Here is a 23,472-nt window from a genome sequence, read left to right as displayed (position 1 = left end):
TTGAACAGATTTCACTTGACTTCAAAAGTGCTTGAGTCAAATGCTTCAAGATGGTTGACTAGAGGCATCTGGTACTCACCTCCTCCACCAAGAGAAACCAAAATAGTAAGTTGATAATCACACTTTGGATAGATCATCTGAGAGACAATGCTGGAATTCAATAGAGAAGTGACAGGAAACACCTAAGGCAAGGAAGGAGAGGGAGGCAAGGCAGCCTACTTGGCTGGGAGCCCAGAGAGGCCTCCTAGTGTACAGAAAGGGTAAGTGGGTGACCCTCAGCAGTCCACGTTCCCACCATGGACATCTGCAATTCCAGCCATGGGAGAGATTCTTGACTCTCATGAGCCCTGAGACTAAAACAGGGAGCTGTCTTGAGACGGCATGACAGCATTGCTCCAGAGAGGGGGCTTACAACACCCCCAGACCTAAGCAGCTACAGCACAGTGCCATTTTGAGAGCCCAGCCCCCACCAGACCACATCCTGTTCTGGGTCCCAACCACCCCTGCATCTTTACATCCCTGGAGTCCCAGTGACATCCCCCATCCGCAGCTGCTGCTGCTGCTGTTTGCTGCCACCAGAACTAAAGCATGAGCCACTGGGAGTGACTCCACCATCCCCAGCAAAGGGGCCACTGTGCACTTACAAGCACCCTAAGGTCAGGCTCTGCCACCCACAGCCGCCACCTGGAACTGAAGTGCACACTTCCCAGCATCTGCCTACGACTGCTACCATTGAAAGCAACCCCACTCTCCCCAGCAGCAGAACTGCAGTGTGGCTGCTGCTGCCCCTGTACCTGAGCATTTTTCCAGGGCCCAGGGATCAGCCCACCCCTACTCACCACAGCCAGCATATGCATGCACCACCAGGGATCCTGAGGACAGGTCCACCCAGCCCAACTCCCACCTCCCAGGGATCAAGCGTGCTGTGTAGGGGCATATGAATTGCCCTGCTCCATCCACCATCATTGGCACCTGAAAGTCCTCCTAAGGGCCTGAGGATGGGCTCACCCAACCTGCCACTACCCCCACAGCTGTCACACCCACACACACATGTCACCTGGGGACTAGCCCACCCAGGCCATTGCAGCCACCACCAACACCAGCATGGATAGGATAGAAGCTAGAGGATGATCTGGCGGCTGCTGCCGTCATTGCCCCTGTCATGCCTGCTGCCTAGGAACCTGAGCCCCTCCCTAACTGGACTACCACTGCCCCTTTCAGCACCTGAGCAAGCCTCCTGGAGGCCCAAGAATCAGCCTGCCTGGAACCACTAACCCCAGGACCAGCACAAACTTCTCTGGGGCCCAAGAACAGGCATGCTCTTGGCCCACTGCTGCCACCACTAGAGCCTGAGGACTGTCCCACCTGTTGCCCCTGTCCCCAGCAAAACTTCCCCACAGCCTCCATTAACAGCCACACTCTAAGCCACTAAGGAAATCACAGACACCACTGACACTGTTTACAACTGAAGAACTCATACAGAGACTACACTACTGCATGCATCTAGAATCAAGGCCAGAGTGCCCTACCCAATCAACACCATAGCTATATCTTCAGAAAAAATGTCCTTCCCTGTGAAAGCAAATCCAAAAAATCAGAAGAAGCAACTGTTACACCAGATGCACAGATAATCAACATAAGGACACAAGAAACATTAAAAGCAAGGAAATATGACACCTCCAAAGGAACACAATAATTCTTCAACAACAGATGCCAATGGAAAAAAAATGAAATGCCAGAGAAAAAATTCAAAATAGTGATATTAAAGAAACTCAGTGAGATGCAAAAGAATACAGATTAAACAATACAAAGAAATCAGAGAAACAATTCAGGATATGAATAAGAATTTCCCTAAAAAGAAATAGATATAATTAAAAAGAACTAAACAGAAATCTTGGAACCTAATAATTCATTGAATAAAATAAAAAATACATTCAAGAGCTTGAACAAGGAACTAGATCAAGCAGAAGAAAGAATCTCAGAACTTGAAGACAGGTTTTTGAAATAACCCAGTCAGACAAAAATAAAGAAAAAAATAAAAGAGAATGAACAAAGCCTCCAAGATATATGGGACACCATAAAGCAACCAAATATTTTAAGTTTTGATATTCCAGAAGGCAAAGAGAAAACTGAAGGGATAGAAAACCTATTTAATGAAACAATAGGTTAAAACTTCCCAAGTCTAGCAAAAGATCTAGACACACAGAGGCAGGAAGCTCAGAGATTTCCAAAGAGATTTAATTCAAAAAGATCTTCTTCATTATAGTCAAACTGTCAAAAGTCAAAGACAGAATTCTAAAACCCACAAGAGAAAAATGTCACTTATAAGAAAACTTCATCAGACTAACAGCGGATTTCTCCTCAGAAACCTTACAGACCAAGAGAGAATGGGCCGATACATTTAAAGTGCTGAAAGAAAAAAACTGCCAGCCAAGGATACTATATCCAGTAAAGTTATCCTTCATAAACGAAGGAAAAATAAAGTCCTCCCCAGACAAGCAAAAGCTGAGAAAATTCATCATCATTAGACTGGGTCTATAAGAAATGCTTAAGGTCGTCCTATACCTGGAAATGAAAAGATAGTATCTACCATCATGAAAAGACATAGAAGTATAAATAAAACCCATTGGGTAGAATGAACACCGAACTAAGGAAAAGAAGGACCCTAATGTTACCACCAGAGAAAACCATCAAATCACAATGATAAATAATAAGGCAGAAATAAAGGAACAAAGGATATACAAACAACCAGGAAATGATCAATTAATTAACAGGTATAAGTCCTCACATATCAACAGTAACCTTGAATGTAAACAGCCTAAAGTTTCCACTTAAAAGATATAGACTGGCTGAATGGGTTTTTTAAAATGACCCAATTATATGCTTTCTAAAAGAAACTGACCTCACCTATAAAGACACATATAGACGGAAAGTAAAAAGATGGAAAAAGTTACTCTATGCAAATGAAAGCCAAAAGCAAGCAGGAGTAACTATACTTATATCAGATAAAACAGACTTTAAGTCAAAAACAATAAAAAGTGACCCAAAAGGTTCATTATATAATGATAAATAGATCAATTCAGCAAAAGGATATAACATATCTAAATATATATGCATCCATAATTGGAGCACCCAGTTATATAAAGCAAATATTATTAGATCTAACGGGAGAGATGGACTCTAATACAATAATAGTTAGGGACTTCAATACCCCATTCTCAGCATTAGACAGATCATCTAGACAGAAAATTCACAAAGAAACATTGAATTTAGAATATCTTAGGCAAAATTGACCTAACAGACATTTACAGAACATTTCATTCAACAGCTACAGAATACACATTCCTCTCATCAGCACATGGAATCAAAATTATATCAAATATCTTTTTGGATCAGAATGGAATAAAACTAGAAATCAATAAAAAGAGAAGCTTTGGAAATTGCAAATACAGGAAATTAAACAGCATTCTTCTGAATGACCATTGGGTCAAAGAAGAAATTAAGGAGGAAGTTGAAAAATTTTTTGAAACAAATGAGAGTCAAAATACAACATACCAAGACAGGCATGGTAGCTTGGCTCATGTGCATGATTCTAGCTACTCAAGAGGCTGAGGTGGGGAGGGTTGCATGAAGCCAGGAGTTTGAGACCAGTCTGAGCAACATAGCAAGGTCTGTCTCTTAAAAATAAAAGTTTCTAAATTGGCCAGGTGTGGTGGGTGCCTGTGTGGTCCCAGCTATTTGGGAGGCTGAGGTTGGAGGATCACTTGAGCCCAGGAGTTGGAGGCTGCAGTGAGCTATGATCACAACACTGCACCCTAACTTGGATGACAAAGTGAGATCCTCTCTCTAAAAACAAAATATTAATAATAAAAAAACCACACAACATACCAAAACCTATGGATTACAGAAAAAGCAGTGCTATGGGGGAATTTTATAACAATAAACACCTACATCAAAAAAGTAAAAAGATTTCAAATAAACAATCTAATAATGCCCCTCATTGAATTAGAAAAGCAAGAACAAATCATACCCACAATTAGTAGAAGGAAATAAATAATAAAGTTCAGAGCAGAATTAAACAAAATAGACTTTAAAAATATAAAGGATCAATGAAACAAAAAGTTATACTAGCTAGACTAACAACAAAAAAAAGACCTAAATAAACAAAATCAGAAACAAAAAAAGAAAAAATTACAACTGATAACACAGAAATACAAAAGATCATCAGGGACTATTATAACTGTATGCTAATAAACTAGAAAACCTAGAAGAAGTGAATAAATTCCTAGATACATACAACCCACCAAGATTGAATCAGGAAAAAATAGAGAACTCGAATAGATCAATAATGAGAAATGAGATTGAATCAGTAATAAAAGGTCTCCTAACAAAGAAAAGTCCATGACCAGATGGTTCACTGCCAAATTCTAGCAAACTTACAAAGAACAAATAAAACCAATTCTCCTCAAACATCTCAAAAAGTTAGAGGAGGGAATTCTCCTTAACTCATTCTAAAAGGCCAGCATTACTGATACCAAAACCAGACAAGAATGCAACCAAAAACAAAAACTACAGGCCAATATCCTTGATGAACACAGATACAAAAATCCTACAGAAAAATACTAGCAAACCAAATCCAACAGCACATCAAAAAGATAATACACCATGATCAAGTGACCATACTACCCAATGCAATCTACAGATTTAATGCAATCCCTATTAAAATACCAAGGGATGCAAAGATGGTTTATCTCAGGGATGCAAAGATGGTTTAACATATGTAAATCAATAAATGTAATACATCATATCAACAGAATAAAGGACAAAAACCATATGATCATTTCAACAGATGCAGAAAAAGCATTTGATAAAATTCAACATCCCTTCATGATCAAAACTCCCAACAAACTAGGCATCGAAGGAACATACCTCAAAATAATAAAGGGTATATGTGATAAACTCACAGCTAACATCATACTGAGTGGGGAAAATCTGAAAGCCTTTCCTGAAAGAACTGGAACAAGACAAAAATGCCCACTTTCACCACTCTTGTTCAACATAGTACTGGAAGTTCTAGGTGAAGCAATCAGGCAAGAGAAAGAAATAAAAGGCGTCCGAATTGGAAAAGAGGAAGTCAAATTTTTCCTCTTTGCAGATGACATGATTTTATATCTAGAAAAACCTAAAGCCTCTGCCCAAAAAAGGAAAAAAAAACAAAAACAAAAAACCCTTAGATCTGATAAATAAATTCAGAGATGGTGCAGGATACAAAATCAACATACAAAAATCAGTAGCATTTCTATATACCAATAATGAACAATCTGAGAAAGAAATCAAGAAAGCAATCCCATTTGCAACCGTCACACACACACACAAATACCTAAGAATAAATTCAACAAAGGAGGTGAAAGACCTCTGTAAGGAAAACTACAAAACACTGAAGAAAAAAATTGAAGAAGAAACTAACAAATGGAAAACATCCCATGTTCATGGATTGAAAGAATTAATATTGTTAAAATTACCATACTACCCAAAGCAATCTACAGATTTAATTCAATCCCCATCAAAATACCAATGTCATTTTTTATAGAAATAGAAAAAAAATCCTAAAATTTGCATGGAACCAAAAACAGTCTAAATAGCCAAAGCAAAATCCTGAGCAAGAAGAACAAAGCTGGAAACATCACACTCTCAACTTTTAAAATATATTGCAAGGCTAAAGTAGCCAAAAAAGCATCTTATTGGTAGGAATGAAGGGGGAATGGAGAGACGTTGGTTAATGGGTACAAACATACAGTTAGATCGAAGGAATAAGATCTAACAATCAATGGCAGAGTAGGGTGACTATAGTTAACAACAATGTATTGTCTATTCCAAAATAGCTAGAAAAGAGGAACTGAAATATTCCCAATATATAGAAATTATAAATACTTGAGGTGATGGATACCCTAAATACCCCAAATATATCCTTATCCATTCTATGTATCAAAATATCATGTGCCTGTAAAATATGTACAAATATTATGTATCAATAATAAAATGTTCAAGTCTTCTTACAACAGCATGTTTACAAACACGATCTTTTAAGTCAGACAGACAGAGGTGAATCCCGGCTTTACCATTTGCCAATTGGGTGACACAGGGCAACTTAGGTGGCTTCTCTGAGCCCCAGTGTACTCATCTCAAAATGAGGATAATAACGACTTTCCCATAGGGTGATATGTTTAGTGTGTTTAGCACAGTGCCTCACACAGGGTTAAACACTCAAGAAATTGTAGCTTTTTGTATAGTTACCAAGAGCTGTAAAGGACCACCTTTATTTGTCATAGAAACCATTAATATCCCATCCCACTAGCCTTTGTGTACTAAGTTCATGGTTTATGTTGACTTGGCTTGACTTCTGTCTTTTCTCCCTCAAGTCTCCATGGGGATTGAAAGCTCTCCCTAGTTGGGCCCTGGAAACTGTAGCTGGCTCCATCCCATGCTCTTTACCTTACCTTCCTTCCCAGGCAATGCTCAGCTCAACAGAAAGCTCAAGTCCTATACAGTTGTCAGTTCAGTTGAACCAGAGGTTCAATTACGCTGTGTAGCTGCTGCAGGTAGCCTCTGCCTCAGAAGAAGACAAGATAAGTGATTGATCTGCCACTGATGCTCTGCCCCCAGGAGCTTTTCTTTCTCCATTCCTGGCTCCTGGAGGTAAGGACAATTTCTGGGAAAGTGGTTGCTGTAAGAGGTCATTGTTACATTTGGGGATAGGTTCCTTTTATCGAGAAAGCAAATCTCTCCAATGCTCAGCTTCAAGGTGTAGGTGATGTTAGGGTGCCCTATTTTTGGGATTCTCCCATTTGTCTGGCAACGAGAAAATGTAAGAAAATACAGTACAATCTTGCTATTAAACACCTTGCTATTCCAGAGATTCAATTTTACTGTGTAACTATTTCTCTGTCTAAGACCTGTAAATTCTACATCACAGATGCTGTTTGGGCATGGATGCATTCAGGAAGCTCCTGAGCCTCGGAGCCATTATAGCATCTCACAGGCCATGGGACACTGGCGTATAGCCACAATAGGAGAAATGTGTCCACCAGGACATCCTTATCAAAGAGCACAAGACAATGAAAAGGGAACAGGCAGTCTTACCACTGCTCTCCATCAGGCGTTCTCCTTCTCTTTTTTTTCCTAATTATGTTTAGTCATCTTTCCTGGAAACTGTAAATCTCGCTCAGTGAAATTATTCATATTTATAGCCCCTGCATGTAAGTGGCATTGAACTCTGTTAAAAATGATAAAAGGTAGATGCCTTTGAACGCTGGGATCAGCCAGCCAATTGTTTTAAGATTCACCTCGACTGACTTTAAGACACACATGGGTATCATTTGGCAATAAAGCAAGTTTTATTAAATTTAGGCAACTTTCTTCGAGAGACAGACATAAAATCCTGGCAAAGATAAGAGCTAAAATTAACCAGACACGTGGAATGCTGAACAGCTGAATTAAAACAGAAACTCGACATCATGCAGATGATAATATTCCATCTACGAGTGCCCTCTCCCCACCTTGAGGATGGGAAATTCCTTGTCATCTCAGACCCTTATAAAAGGCCTCTGTGAAAATGGATGAAGTGTTTGGGTAGCCAAAAACTCTCTTTCTAATGCCATACTTAAAGTTCTCCTAAACTTTTAAATCCAACATCCCCTAAACAAATACGTCCATTTATTCACAATAAATCAATTTTTTTTTTCAGAAGAAGATTCAATTTAAAAAAATTCCTATGTCCCTGCTCTTCAATGTTTTGGCCATTGCACAGTAACGGCTTGCCTAATTCTCTTTTAAAACCAAATGCATGTCCCCAACCATGGAAGGTATTGAGCCCATTAAATTTGGGGTGCTTCTGCAAATGAAGTTTTGTATATGTTTACTTCTTGGTGCAAAAGAAATTACATGCACATTACAGTAACATCGGAAAATATAGACAAGCAAATGAACCATATCAAACAGCTACAATTCCAATCACCCAGAAATGATATATGCATATAAACATACCTACACATTATATGTGTGTTCCATATGCCACACAAATGTATGAGTAAATCATTTGTCTTCATGAGCATGCAAACATATATATGCACATCATATATGTCCTATATAAAAATATATACATTGTCTTCCGCATGCATACACACATATATGTATGCAGATATATCTCTTATGATACAAGCGTATGCATACATTATGTGTGTTTTTCATATACACACAAACACATATGCATACCACATGTGCCTTTCATAGTCACACAAACACATGCACATAATATGTGCCTTTCATATGCCTGCAAACACATATGAACCTCATTCTTTTATGCACATATATGCATATATGCATGTCATATGTGCCTTTATCTATATCTGTGATTTTCCAAAATTAAGATAATGTATACATTGTGTACATCCTCTATTGTCATCTGATTTTTCACTTTGTCTTTTTTTTGTTTCTCACTCTCACAGAATATACATCTTTCCACACCAATAGACCTTGTTTTCCAATGTAGCATTATTTTTCATAGTTGGCGAATATACAGTTATGGATTCATAACAGCAAGGTATCTAATTATCCTCTACGGTTAGATATTTAAGTAGTTTATGCCAATGTTTCCAACAGATCATCTTGTATTTGTCATAGTGTCAAGCACAGTTCGAGGGTCAGACTTACCTTCTCACTCTACCAGACCTTCATAGCTTATCGATTTGTCAAATTTCTGTGGCATGTTTCAGCCTTGGAGGACAGTCACTTAAGTATAGTTATAGTTCCTCTTTCTATCCTGGCTTGTGGCCGGGGCTGTGCCTGAAGGACAGGGCTTCATGTTCGACAGATTTCTGGATTTTTGAATTGTAATTCAGTCCCATTCGGTTCAATAACCATTTATTGGGCTTTGCCCCACATGCACATAGCAGATTCTCTGTAAACATGTGTTAAATGAAAACATATTTTTACAAATGGAATCCCACAGCACCTGGCAAGCCACTTCATTCTTAGTTGTGTCAAAGGCAGTACAATGAGGGTAAGCTGTGAGGTCAGAGAGGCGTGGGGTCCAGCCGTGGTTCTGCGTCTTACAAAATCTATGACCGTGATATGTAACTTCTCAAGCCTCCGTTTCCTTATCTGCAAAATATAGTTAATTAGGACACCTTCCCCATGGGGTTGTGAAGATGATACAGACAATGTAAGTAAAATTCTTCGCACAGTGTCCAGTATGCAAGCAATGTGAGCTGTCATTATTATTATTATTGGCTATTGCTTCCTGAGTAAGATAAATGAAGCATTTGAATTAAGTGCTAAGCTCTTAGTGGATACTAAGTCGGATTTAATTAAGTAGTTTTTCAGTTAGTATAAGGGGGAAAAAAAAGAGGAGAAGAAAAATTTCTTACTGCTAAATCTTCCTGAACCTCCACAGGGCCTATCCACCCAAATTTGTTGACCGGGCCATCTGGTGAGTGAGCGAGTCTGTTGGAGGTTTTGTCTAGGTTCAGTGGGTGTGATGACAGCACAGTCCTCAGTGACTGCATGCTGTGTTTTATCTGAGGGCCTCAGGGTCTGAATTGTGATACTTATGTGCATGGCTTTTGTTTCCTGATGGAGAAATTGCACTGCAGAGAAATCTTTAAAAGCAATGACCTAATACTGCAGATTGCTGAACTGTACCCACACCCAAGACTGAGCATTGGATCAATCCAGAATATACATCAGGTGTTCTGCAATGTCTGCCTAAAACCATGACTCTGCCTCCTCCAGCTGTTACTACATCTCACTATGGGTTTCCTGTGACATTTTGAGCAAGTATGCCTCTGTGACTGGGGTTCTTACACTCCAGAATGGATGAGAAGCACCATAAGTGGCTTTTAAAATGAATATTCCCTGGCCCTTCAGTGGCTCTATGGGTCAAGAATCTGAATTCTCAACCTGTCTAGAAGGTTCTGGTTTTAATGGTCTGTGGGCTGCACATTGAGAAACCTGTTCAGCGAGTGCAACAACGGTTCCACATGTGAGAAAGGAAGCATCAGGTCTCTTGAGCCTGTTCTTTAATCTGTAGGCTGCACCTTCTCTTTAAATTCTGCTAATAACACCATGCAAGAAAACACCTGAGCTTGAAAAGCCCATGTTCCAACATAACTGTCCTTCACCGCTCTGGAAAATTAATGGTTTGCTTCGATTATCCCTTTGTTAAACTCCAAAGTCAAAGAGCTCTGAAAGGCATATGGTTATTTTAAGTTTCAGGTGATTTCTGTTGCCAATATTTTAAAAATTTAAAATTGCTACGTGACCTCTTAGTAGTACTATTAGATTTCCTGACAATAAAAATAAGTCTTTTGGTTTTCACCATTTATAGTTAGTACAGCTAATATTAAGTATAATTTTAAAAGCCCTTTATTTTCTCAGAAAGAAAAAAATAATCAAAATCTGCTCAGTGTGGTATTGAATAATTAAAAACAAAAGAACAGTATCTTCACACTAGTGTTTAATATTAATTGCTTTTTTACTGTTGACACTGGTGCTAATTAAATTTTCATTTTATTTTCCATGACTTGTTTAAACAGTTTTTGCAAATTATTGCTAATCAGCCTAATAAAACTGAATCACCTATTAAACAATTTTGTTTTGAATTAAATGGCATTAAAATAATTCTGGCTGCCTTGTGTTATAATGTGTTACAAGAATACCAACCGCTACAGGTAATATGCCTTAGCTTTTACACATGCTTTAAATAAATCTACGGATGTATTTACCTACATGCACAAACATGCAAAGAGGCAGTGTTGGTTAGTTGAATGGGTTTCCGGCTGGATTTATTTCCCATCTCTACTGTCTTCTCAAGAGGAAATCTAAGGCAAATCTCTTCAACAACCTGAAACTTGGTTTTCATCATCAGCAAAATAAGGAGTATGTATTTTTGAGGGAAAGGGTGATCGGTGGAAATAGAGGTTTCCCTAAGCACTGCTTTGCAGCCCCTTCCAGCAAGATACGATTAATGGGGTGCGGGGGGGAGAGCCCGTTGCCCCCACTCCCCCGGAGACTTCCCTGCAGTTTCGAAGGTGTAGGACACAAATGGTGGGTCTAAAATATTAGCAGCAGCCACCAGTGAGGAGCCACATGGCTCACAAAGAATGAAGAGAAATAATAGGGCCAAGTGGACCAGTTGGTAAAACCCCGGGGCCCCCACTGCATTTGTGGGCCCTGGAAGAGGTGCCTTACTGGTACCCAACAGAGCCCTGGGAGGGTCTGTTGCACATGGCGGGGCAGCTTTGGGGGCAGTGGTACACAGTAAAATTGCAGGAGAAAGTGTGAGATTGACCCTCAGAAACTGCGATTACCTATGTGTGGGGGTGAGGGAATGTGAAGGAATAGTCTACACATGCTGGTCAGATGACTACCAACTCCTTTGCACTTACAACGACTCTGTAGTTCACAGAATAGGTAGGTTACTCATATTGTTATGTCTTAGATGACAAAAGAGAATTACGAAACATGAAGTGACTTAATCCAAGATGATGAATGGGGAGGTCAAATATTTTGTGATGAAATCATAATCACAACTCATGGCAGGAAGCAGAGTGCTGGTCTTACACAACACTTTTTGTTGGTGTCAGCATCAAAGGAAGAACACTGAAGCACGTAGGACAAGGCCTGATCTTGTATAACCTGAGTCTTCGGGAAAGATGGTACAGACAGGAGCTACAAGACCTGATCATTTGTGTTGGCTCTGCCACTAGCTGGATAAACACTAACTGGATAAACAATCTCCGATGAGTCAGTTAATTTCCTCATGGTTTAAAAGAAAATGATGAAACAAATGCTATCTATCTCAAAGGACTTAAAATGAAAAGAATTTAAAAAATACAATTAAAAATGGTCAGAAAAGTTGAAAGTTTCATACAAAATGTTAAAATATGTATGTTAATGATCTTTATGTACAATAAAGAAGAAACCTCCTGACATACAGCAATTTGCTGAGTCACATTAATATCTACTTATTAATTGGAAACACCAAGCCAGTAGACAGTAGTAATTTTCTTCTGGCAAATACATTTCAAACTGTCTCATTCAGTTTTCTCATTAGAAACAACAGATGCTAGAAGTTAATGAAAAAATATTTAAAGTACTCAAGAGAAAGTAACTCTCAACCCACAATTCTATACCTACATAAATTATTATGCAAAAATAATGGCAAAAGAAAGACAATCCCAGCCATGCAGAAGTTGCCCTTCTAACTGGATTTTCTTCCACCCTTGCCCAAAGCAGTCTGTTTTTAACAACCAGTCAAAGGGGTATTGGTAAGGTGGAAGTTGGGCACGTCATTCCTCAGCTCACATCATTTTTAAAACTTTTTTTAAAAACAGCTTTATTAAGATACAACTTAAAAAAATAAAAAATAAAAAAGATACAACTTATATGTCATAAAATTCGCCCCTTGTAAGTGTATAATTTTGTTATTTTTAGTAAATTTATAGACCTATGCAACCATCACCACAATCCAGTTTTAAAACATATCCACCATCCCAAAATGTTCCCTTGTTCCACTTTGCAATTAATCCCTGCTACTACTAATACCTCCAAGCTCTAGGCGGCCACCAATCTATTTTCTGTCTAAATTTGCCTTTTCTGGACATTTCAGAGAGATGGACTCATGCAATCTGTAGTTTTTTTGCATCTGGCTACTTCCATATGGCATAACATTTTTGAGATCCATCCATGTTGTAGTACGGATTAGCAGTTTGTTCCTTTATTTATTTATTTTTATTTTTTGAGATGGAGTTTCACTCTTGTTGCCCAGGCTGGAGTGCAATGGCGTGATCGCAGCTCACTGCAACCTCCACCTCCCAGATTCAAGAGATTCTCCTGCCTCAGCCGCCTGACTAGCTGGGATTACAGGCATGTGCCACCACACCTGGCTAATTTTCTATATTTTTAGTAGAGACAGGGTTTCCCCATGTTGGCCAGGCTGGTCTTGAACTCCTGACCTCAGGTGATCCACCCACCTTGGCCTCCCAAAGCTCTGGGATTACAGGCGTGACCCATTGCACCCGGCTTAGTTTGTTCCTTGTTTATTGGTGAACAGTATGCCAGCGTGTGGACAGGTCACATTTTGTTATCTGTGCACTAGCTGATAATCAGATTGTTTCAAGGTCTTGGCTCTCATGGTTGATGCTGCTACGAACAACCACGTACACATCTTTGTGTGGATTGCCCACATTGTTCATGCCTTCCCACTTCCTTCAGAGTAAAACCAAAGCTTTGGCTGTGGGCTGCACATCCCTACCCCATGTGGTTTCCTAGTACCGCTCCTTACTGCTGTCCTCTCACCCCCTGCTCCCCCGTCGCTCACACCACTGCCACCACACTGGCCTCCTGGCCATTTCTCCAACACATCAGTCATGCCCTCCCCTCAGAGTCTTTGCCCCAGCAGTGCCTTCAGCCTGGAAGCCTTGGACCCCATTCCAGGATACCCTTGTAGCACGTCTCCCCCAAATCTTTGCTGTTCTTCTCCCTTGCAATCTCCCTTACCTATTACAGACAACTTCCAAGTTTTTGTTATTGAAAATGTGGGGAGAGAACCACAGACAGACAAGATAGCATCACCAGGAGCTGGTCAGAGCTGCACAGCCTCGGTCACCGCAGACCTGCTGAGCCGGGATCTGCATTTTACCAAGGTTCCCAGCTGGTCTTCAGGTACACTAAGGTCTGGAAAGCCCAGTTCTAACATACAACATGATTTACTTCTTTGTTATACGTATTGTTTACAGCCATCATTTTGTACTACAGCGTTCATTTCACAAAGGTTAGAGATTTTGTTGTTTTATTCATAATGAATCCCAGAGGCTAGAACAGTGCCTGGCACACATTCATTGAATGAGCGGATGTTTTCCTGTAAATATCTGTAAAGAATTATCCTTGTACATTACCTGTAGAAGCCAGTGATTTAAATTAATAGTCTTGGACTTAAGCCTGGGTGGGGAACAATAGAAAAATTAAATTTTTTCCACTTCTTCTGGGCATTAAAAAATATCGGTTCACTAAAGAATGCCTTCAAAGAATAAAGTATGAGTAGATTAAAAATAAAATGAGTAACCATCTAAGTCTATGGAAATATGAAGAAGAAAAAGAAGCCAAAGAAGGACTGCCTGTGGGTCACCACCTGTCCCCCTTGCCCCTGTCACGCAGCCTCCTGTGGAGCCGGCCGTGGAAACGCCCTGACATGGAGTCAGAAGCCCGAGCCCGCGTTTCAGACTTGGCGTTCATTGACCAGAAGAGCTGCTTCACCACTTAACCACGCAGCTTCAAGGGCTCCATCTGCAAAACGCAGGCTTGAACCACAGGACTGGTTATGCTTCTTCTTGTTCTGTGTCCTCTAAATCCACCCCGTGGGATGGTTCTCTTCCTCATTTCTAGGAAAACAAGGCCCAGGTGGAATATCTTTTCTCATCTGCAGGACTGATGCCTTTCTTGGCCTAAATTTCAACAACATGTGACTATAAAACTTACCTGTGTGTGAACCCTACAGATATTTGTGGAGGTGTTGTGTGGGGAGATGACCCCATGGTGGGCCCCTAGTGCCGGCCTCTTGCTATCATGCTGAGCACGCCCACCTTGCCGCAGCCTAGGATCTCCCTTTCCCACGGGCACTCTCTTGCCTGGAGTGTGGATCCACTGTGGCTTTCCCTCGCCCCATCCTCCGGCTTGGTGGGTAGTAATATCTTCTGTCCCTCTTTAGACTCGGGGGCCTAACTGGAAAACAGGTGCATTGGTAGATTTAGTAGCAGAGGAGTCCAAGAGTTCTAGTGCTCTACATGGGCATGAGACCAAAGCCCATAAATACATGTTTGCGGGGCGCCTACTGTATACCCAATGCTGTAAGGTAGTGTCCCCAAAGCATACTGCTGCAGAACACTAGTTTTGTGGGGTGTTCAACGATATTACCTGGAGAAAAGAGTCCAGAATCTAACAAGTTTGGGAAACTCTGGATTAAATAAGGTTAACTATGTTTCTTTTAGGCAGTCCTTCTCAGAGACTTAAGATGAGAGCATGCATTGGGAACTTCCAAAATGGGAGATGCAGTGGGAGGCACTCCCATAGTTAGGTAACCAGGCAGCCCCTTTTTACTTATTTTATTTTATTTTTTTGAGATGGAGTCTTACTATGTTACCCAGGCTGGACTCAAACTTCTGAGCTCAAGCAGTTATCCCACCTCAGCCTTATCCCACCTCAGCCTCCTGAGTAGCTGGGACTACAGGCACGAGCCACCACACCTGGCTTTTTTAAAAACAAAGGACCGTATTTTGGAAACACATAGGCTCTGTAGCACACAGACCCATGGGATCTCCTGGCCACCTGGCCCAGCCCATCTTCCGCAGATATGAATCCTGGACCTGAGGGAGAAGCGAAGCAACTTGCCCCAGGGCCCCACAGCTAACACTGTAGGCCACGCTTCCCATTTCTCAGCTGAAATAAAAGGTGTGTTTTTGTTGCAAATATTTAGTTGACCATTAATTTACCTAAAACCAGTGACTCTCACCGGGACACACAGACTTTTGAAAAGAAAAATCATTAAAGTGAAAAAAGGAGATTTTCAGGTAACTGCAGTTTTTTATTTTTATTTTTTGACATGGAGTCTCGCTCTGTCACCCAGGCTGGGGTGCAGTGGCACAATCTCGGCTCACTGCATCCTCCACCTCCTGGGTTTAAGCAATTCTCCTGCCTCAGCCTCCCAAGTAGCTGGGATTACAGGTGTATACCACCATGCCTGGCTAATTTTTATATTTTTAGTAGAGACAGGGTTTCATCACGTGGGGGGCTTAGTCTCAAACTCCTGACCTCAAGTGATCCGCCTGCCTCAGCCTCCCAAAGGGCTGGGATTACAGGCATGAGCCACCACGCCCAGCCAACTGCAGCTTTGTAGCAGCCAAGTGTGTGTTTTTTATTATCTTGAATCCCAGTGAATAAATTAGAGAAAAAATTGTGTGTATATGGCACTATCAAGTTTGAATGTTATACTTTTTACTAAGAGAAATAAAATCAAGGAAACAAAATGCAATAATAAACACAACCTTAAGTTGTCAGTTTTCTCTAAGAGGTATAATTTCATCAAAAGCATAATTGTAAGCTTTACCTTGTTAATAACTTTATTGATCATAACTGATTATTGCAATGGACTGAATGTTTGTGTCCCCCAAAATCCATATGTTGAAGTTCTAACCCCCAAGATGATGATATTAGGAGGTGGGGCCTTTGGAAGGTGATGAGGTCATGAGGATGGGGCCCTTGTGAATGAGATTAGTGCCCTTCTTAAAGGACACTATTTCTGCCACATGAGGACACAGGAAGAAGGCAGCTGTCTGCAGCCTGGAAGAGTGCCCTCATCAGAACCCTAACATGCTGGCTCCTTTATCTCCAACTTCTATCTTCCAGAACTATGAGAAATAGGTTTCTGTTGTTTAGAAGCCACCCAGTCCATGATACTTTGTTATGGCAGTCTGAACTAAAACAGTTATTATCTTGATTACATTTTCTAAAACACAATATGTTTTGACCATAATACATGTACTGACCAACCCCTTTTTAATCATCTAGGAGAAAACAATGCATTAATCTTTCCAGCATTGCAGTTATCTTCATTTTGGTAGAAGAGAAAGTCCTCTGATGTCAGGGAAAAATCAAAGTTTGGAACCACAATACATGGTATGGTGGTATGAATAGAAGTGGTATATGCATTGTCCTTCCAGGCTAGAGGGGGATCATCAACATTCTTTGAGAGTGGCTTCCAGGTGGTCGTTCAAATCAAAGTACATGTTTCTTCTGGAAGCTCATTTAGTAAAATATGTGGTGTAACTATGAAAACTTGGTTGCCTGAACTTTTCCCTGTTGGGATGTGCCATACTCCTCTAGAAACATCAGAAAAGATTATAACTGGTCATCACCAGTCTTTTGCTTCATCAACAACAATGCAAAATGACTAAAGGAGCAACACTAGTTAGTAAAAATATATTTGCATACACAAAACTGCGTGACATCCAAGTGCCTGGCCATGTTATTTTCAATAAAGCCACAATCATTACTTTTTCATTTCATCATCTTTTTCATTAGCATGGGAAAACCTTTTAGTAGCAGAAGCTCATTTGCTTTTATATACTTTTCTGTGCTCTCACAATAAACAAGCAAAGCAACTTAATTTCAACACATGGATAGAAAGAGCATAAGTCTATATTCCCTTCTTTTCTGGGGAACAAATAGGGCAGGGACTTCTGAAACTAGAGATGTTCCTGTAGAGACAGATATGTGTAATATCTGTAAAAATTTACAAAGACAATGCTACAAGTTTGCTGCGTCAGACCATCAGAATTGTAATTGCTTTTGTTCTTCCAAAAGCCCCACAGGATTTAGTACATAACTACGTAATTGAAAATCGTTTATTATCTTTGCCTTACCTAGGTTTGTTAATTGCCTTACCTTTGTTTGTTAATTAATAATTTGAAAATGATACATGTATTTGAGATACATATGTGTGTGTGTATATATATACACTTTTTGTATATATAATTTTATATATAAAGTATATATACTTTTATAATGTTATATATGTAAATATATATATATATATATACTTTTCCCTAGTTCTGTGCACTGAAATGTCTTAGAACAACACCCAGATTATGGCTATGAAGTACTATTTCCCACAAAACCAATAAAATGAAAATCCATGGGGCACCTTGGAGAAGTGGGTGACTCTAGGTCTGAGGTAGAGAATGTCAAAGGTGAGACTGGACCCCCAGGACACTGTCAAAGATCACTAGGACTCACACACCAGCCTGACGAGGCTCCCAATGGCCTCAAACACCCCAAAGATGGGGACCATTCGAACATTACACACACAATAGTTTCAACGGACCAAAACAACTGTGAGTTTATAATTGATTTTTTAAAAAAAAACCCACACACCAAAAATCTAACTAGTCACTATTGGGGGATGCTGATGACCAACTTATTTTTTGAAAATGGGTAAATAAGGGGAAAGAGACAGCCATTTATTCACCTTTCCTATGCAAACTATACTACTGGTAACCAAACAGCAAATGAGGGGAAGTTTTTCTTTACAGGAGCATTCTAGCTAAGAAATGAAGGAGACGTGACAGAAAATAACCATTTTGCAGCTCCTTGTGGACTAATGAATAGATGCATTGAGCAATAACAATTGCTACTATGAGAAAGAGAGAGAAAGAGAGAGAGAGAGAGAGAGAGCGTGCACGCCAGATATTATATATCCTGATGGAAGAATACAGCACCACCTGTGAAATATTTCCCACTCCTCATTCTCTGCTGGAAAAAAGGACCTGAATCTGAACAGGCCTCTAGATACAACTACCAAGAGAGAGGAAGTACAGAGGGACATGGGAAGCCACCATGGGGATGCCATCAGCACTCTGGTCAGGGGAGATGCTACAGGACAGCAATGTGGCTTCCGCCAGAAATAAAATGCAAGAAGGACTTTTAGACTGAAAAAGACCTGAGACATAACAACGAATCACAGGCGTGGGCTTCATTTAGATCTTGACTGAAGCAAATAAACCATAAAAGGAAATAAAATTATGAAATGTATGAGTCAACTGTAAATTCAAATATGACTGGACATGTGACGGCCTGCTAAGAAACTATCTTTGATTGTTTACAGATGTGATTGTGGTATTGTGATTATGTTGGGGGAGGGAAAGAATTTATCCTTTTAGTGACACATACTGAAATACATACAGATTAAGTGATAAGGTCTCTAGGATTTGCTTCAAATTAGTATAAGAGTAGAGTACCTAGGGGCGGTTAAAATGAAACAACATTGTTCACGAGTTAATTATTTAAGAATTTAAAGCATATGGACATATGGGGATATATTATACTATTCTGTATTGGACTACTTTGGTGAAAATAATGAAAAGTTTTCAAAAAATAATTATATGTGAATAGTAAAAGTAAAAAGAGGAATGCCTATGATTATTGAAATCATTAAATTAATACATACCTTTCTTCCTTTATCTAGAGGTTCATGACATTAAATATCTGTCTACACTTACCGCTGTCTTCCAAAACAAGAATAAGGATTGCAAATCTTAAATTAAATTGTCATGACAGTTGCATTTCTCTTGCATTATATTCAAAATTCTATACTATATCAACTGCTACTTTTTGAATAATAATGTGTGCTAAAGGCTTCTCAAAGTGGAATGAAAGCAATGTGGTGGAATTATAATCTTTTAAATAAGCATGGAACTTGCCAGCTTAATAAAAACCTTCACAGACATTTCATTTAATTCTCACCGAACCGTAGGGTAGGTCAGCTAAGCTTTCTTAGCGCCAATTTTATGATGGTGAGTGAGAGAGAGAATAGCATCCAAGGTTGCACAGCTATTAACTGACAGAAGTAGAAGAATCCACATTCTTTTGCTTCCTGTTTAGTATTTTTACCCACCGCATCCCCTAACCCCTGCAACTTAGAAGGGCAAGGTACCTTGTAGTTTAAATGACACATTAAGATAAAAACGTATCTTAATGTATATAAAATGTATGATTAATGTGTATCTTAATGTGTATAAAATGTATCATTTTATAAAATCAAGAAATTAGATTAATATGATGTAAATGATTATATTTAAATCCAAGAGCTAATTTATTTAACATTTAATTTTTTTCCAAAAATGTGGCTTCTGGTGTTTCCATCAATTTTAAATGCTCTCAAGGTTTTCAAAACAAAAATTTCAGCAGTAAGAGAGAGAAAATTTCCACTGATATAAATCATAGGGTAATTTGCTAATATATATTACTGAGTAAAAAATGTATTTAGCTCAATTATAACCTCCAACTACTTCTGGCTTTATTATTTCATCATTTCATCATATCTTTCTGGCTCTACATATTTTTATCTCTGATACAGTTCATCGTTTTGAGATTCTGCAACCTTAAAGAACTACTAAGTTTGTAGAAATGCTAGAGGAAAATAACATCAGAATCTCTACCACGAAAAGCTAAAGCTCACAATTAATGAGCATCTTATGCCTCTGACATTATTGTGTGTCAGTTTTTCTGTAGCTAGAAATTGTCTCACAGTGTTTTAGGTGATAAAGTAAGGGGAAGGATTAAAACAAAGCAAATCCAAACTTAAAAATGAGAAGGCATTCCCTGTGCGAAAGCTAGCAGAACTGTGTGAGGAGGGCACAGGCTGGGATGAAGGGCAGTGGGAGAGAACTCCAGAGGAAGGGAGGAAGGAGAGGATACATTTTAGGAAGGATGACCAGGAGGCCAAACCCACAAAAGCAGAAGTAAAATCTGTGTGTAACGCAGTAGGAAGCGTAAGTGATATTCCCAAAAATCAAATCAATAATGTGGTGGTCAAACTCGAGTTGTTTCCTTAGAACACAGAAAGAATAAAACAAAGAAAGAAAATATATGGAAAAAGATGATGTTTATGGAGAAAAGTGGATGTTGAATGAGCCAATGTATATATTCTGGAGGGAAAAACCAGAACAAATGAAACAGGAGAGAGACAGAGAGAGAGAGAGAGAGAATCTCCCAAGATGAAGAAAACACCTGTATCTTTTATATAGATTAATAGAGATCATCATATCATCATATGGTAGGATGGACCAAACCTGGTCATGTATATCCTGGAAAATATTTAACAAGGAAAATAAAGAGTCCTCTTGTCTTTCTGGCTGGAAAAAGCTATAACCAAACCTATCAGAGAAAAATCAGGCTAGACTCAGAATCTACAAATACTATGTAATAAAAGAAAAGCTGAGTTCTGAAAGAAAAATTTTGACGCATGAATTGACAACCAGTCAAGTTGTTACTACATGTGAAGATAATAGATAGTCTTATGCATGCATACAGGAGCTTGGAAAACAAACCATTATGTATTTTAACCAACTAAGAAATGAGGTAGAATTAAGAGCTCAAGAATGAAGATATAAAAAGATTTGCAATGAACACTGAAATTAGTTAAAATAGAGATAAGCCTAAACATGGTTGTAAATATAAATATGCTAAATTAACCCAAATACAAAAATTAAGAATTATTCTCAAAGGAGATGATATGAGGAAAAAAGTAATATAAATATTTACAATCTGGATTTGATGAAATTCAGCCTCCATAGCTGATAATTAGCAGAGTATTAAAAAATTTTGTTAGTAAATATCTAGGAGTATAATAGCACTTATTTAATATAATATGCAGCATTTATTTGAAATAATTAATAAGCATTTAACTTACTGAAATAACATTCATTCCCTGTAAAATCAAGGGCAAACAAGATTTTTACTACCAATGCTAGGATTAAGTGTCATCCTAGATAGCCTAACTAATGCATCAAGACAGGAAAAAGAAATAGAAGATAGCAGTGGAAGAGAAAAAATAAATGCATCATTATTTTCAAATGATGTGACTGTCTCCCGGTTAACCTAAGGAAATCAACTTAGACACTGTTGCAATGTGTAAATAAATGACTTCAATACTTGTCCTGTAGACTGACAATAATCAGTTATAAAATAAACAAGGAAAAATGCACTCAAAATATCAACCAAAGTATAAATTATGGGAGTAAATTTAAACAGAAAAATAAGAATCTTTGTGAAGGAAACAGCAGGATTTTACTGAGAGATTTTTTTAAAGACAAATAAATTGAGTGATAAATATTCTTAGAAACACATTGGAAATATAAAATTCTCTACAGTTAATCTACAAATTTAATATAATTCCAATCAAAATCCCAATGTGTTGAAAGTTTTGTTTTTTATTCTTGTTTTATTCTTAATGAGAAGAGGGAGTTGGGGAAACTTAACTTGTAATTTGTAAAGTTTGTCTTGAAAATGAAATGCAATCACACAGCTTAGTGTTTTAGTTTTTAGCTTTTTGGTTTATTTGAAAGGCACATGGTCTTAAAATAGAGTGGTATCCAAAATCAGACCTAAATACAGACTAAACATAGAATTTAACATATAAAGAAGACAACAGCTAAATAGGGTGGAAACCACCAATTAACCCATTGGGGAAAAATAAAATTAGATTCTTTCTTCATATACAAAAATAAATCCCAGATGGATTAATAAATTAGATGTAAAACTGATAAACTACAACAGTACTTTCTGTGTCATAAACCACAGAGACAAGATTAACAGATTAGTTACATAAAATTCTCAAATTCATGTATGCCAATCATTTCTCCTTCCACCCTAAATATAACAATGAAACAAAAACAAACTCACTTTTGGCTACAAGTGAGCTACTGGACAACCAGTGGTTTAAGTAGTAAAGATATTTCATTATCTCACATCACAAAAAGTGGGAGGTAAGTGGTTACAGGTTTGGTACAGCAACTCACTGACACAAATTCTTTCCATTTTCCTCTCCACCATCCCTTATGTGTGGGCCTTTCATGCTCCCACTGTCATCTCATATTGCAAGATGGCTGCCACAGCTCCAGCCATTAAATCCACATTCAAGACAGGAATAAGTGGAGGGGAACAGCACCAGCCATAACTTTTTATAAGGAGCAAAACCATTCTCAGAACTCTCGCCAGCCTTGACTTCTGCTTATGTCTTAATTGTTAGATCTACATCATAAGGCCTCTCGGAGATACAAGAAAAAGTAGGAAAACTAAGATTTCCCTTTGCAGTCTCGGAAGAGAAAGTCAGGCAGTGAAGAATGGGATTGGCAGTGGGCTCTGGGTTAGCTAACCAACAGTGGCTGACCTACCCAGCATTCACAGAGTTAGACAAATGACGAATTGGGGCGGGGAGGTGGGGGAATTACAGTGTCTGAAAGGAAATGAAGAGACACATTGCTGTATAAGAGTTCTTACAAATAAATATTAAAAATATTGGAAATTATAATAGAGTCTAAGAATGTTGTTAGATGTCAATTTACTAAGGGAAAAACCCAAATAGCCATTCAGTAGATGAGGAAAATGATTATTTCACCAGTAATCTAAGAAATACCAGCTTGGAAACTGACTAGGATTATAATGTTCAATGTTCTCTGTGGGCGAGGCACTCCAGGCATCTGCTAATGACAGCATGAACTAAAGGCCCTTGTTAATATGCGTCAATGATCTTTGCAAAGGTTCACATCACTTGACATAGCATTTCCAAGAATTAGCCTAAAAAATATCTAGGAAAGTATTTAAAGATATATACATGGATTTTTATCAAAACATTGTTTAAAATAGCAATACACTTGAGGCAGTTGGTTAAATAAATTATGTTATCCACTAAAAATAATGCTATGGTTTTCTACCTACAGATGTGGAAAGGTCACATGAAACATTGCTGAGTGGAAAAGCTACTTGATTTCTTAAACAAGGAACATGTAGTCTTTGCATCAGAAATAAATTTTTGAAGTACAATAAAACTCCAGCTTTAGAAATCTTAACTTGCATGAATAC

Source organism: Pan troglodytes, chromosome 5, assembly GCF_028858775.2.
Source record: "Pan troglodytes isolate AG18354 chromosome 5, NHGRI_mPanTro3-v2.0_pri, whole genome shotgun sequence".
Classification (NCBI taxonomy): domain Eukaryota; kingdom Metazoa; phylum Chordata; class Mammalia; order Primates; family Hominidae; genus Pan; species Pan troglodytes.
The sequence above is the reverse complement of the archived record's forward strand: the minus strand, read 5'-3'. Positions refer to the sequence as shown.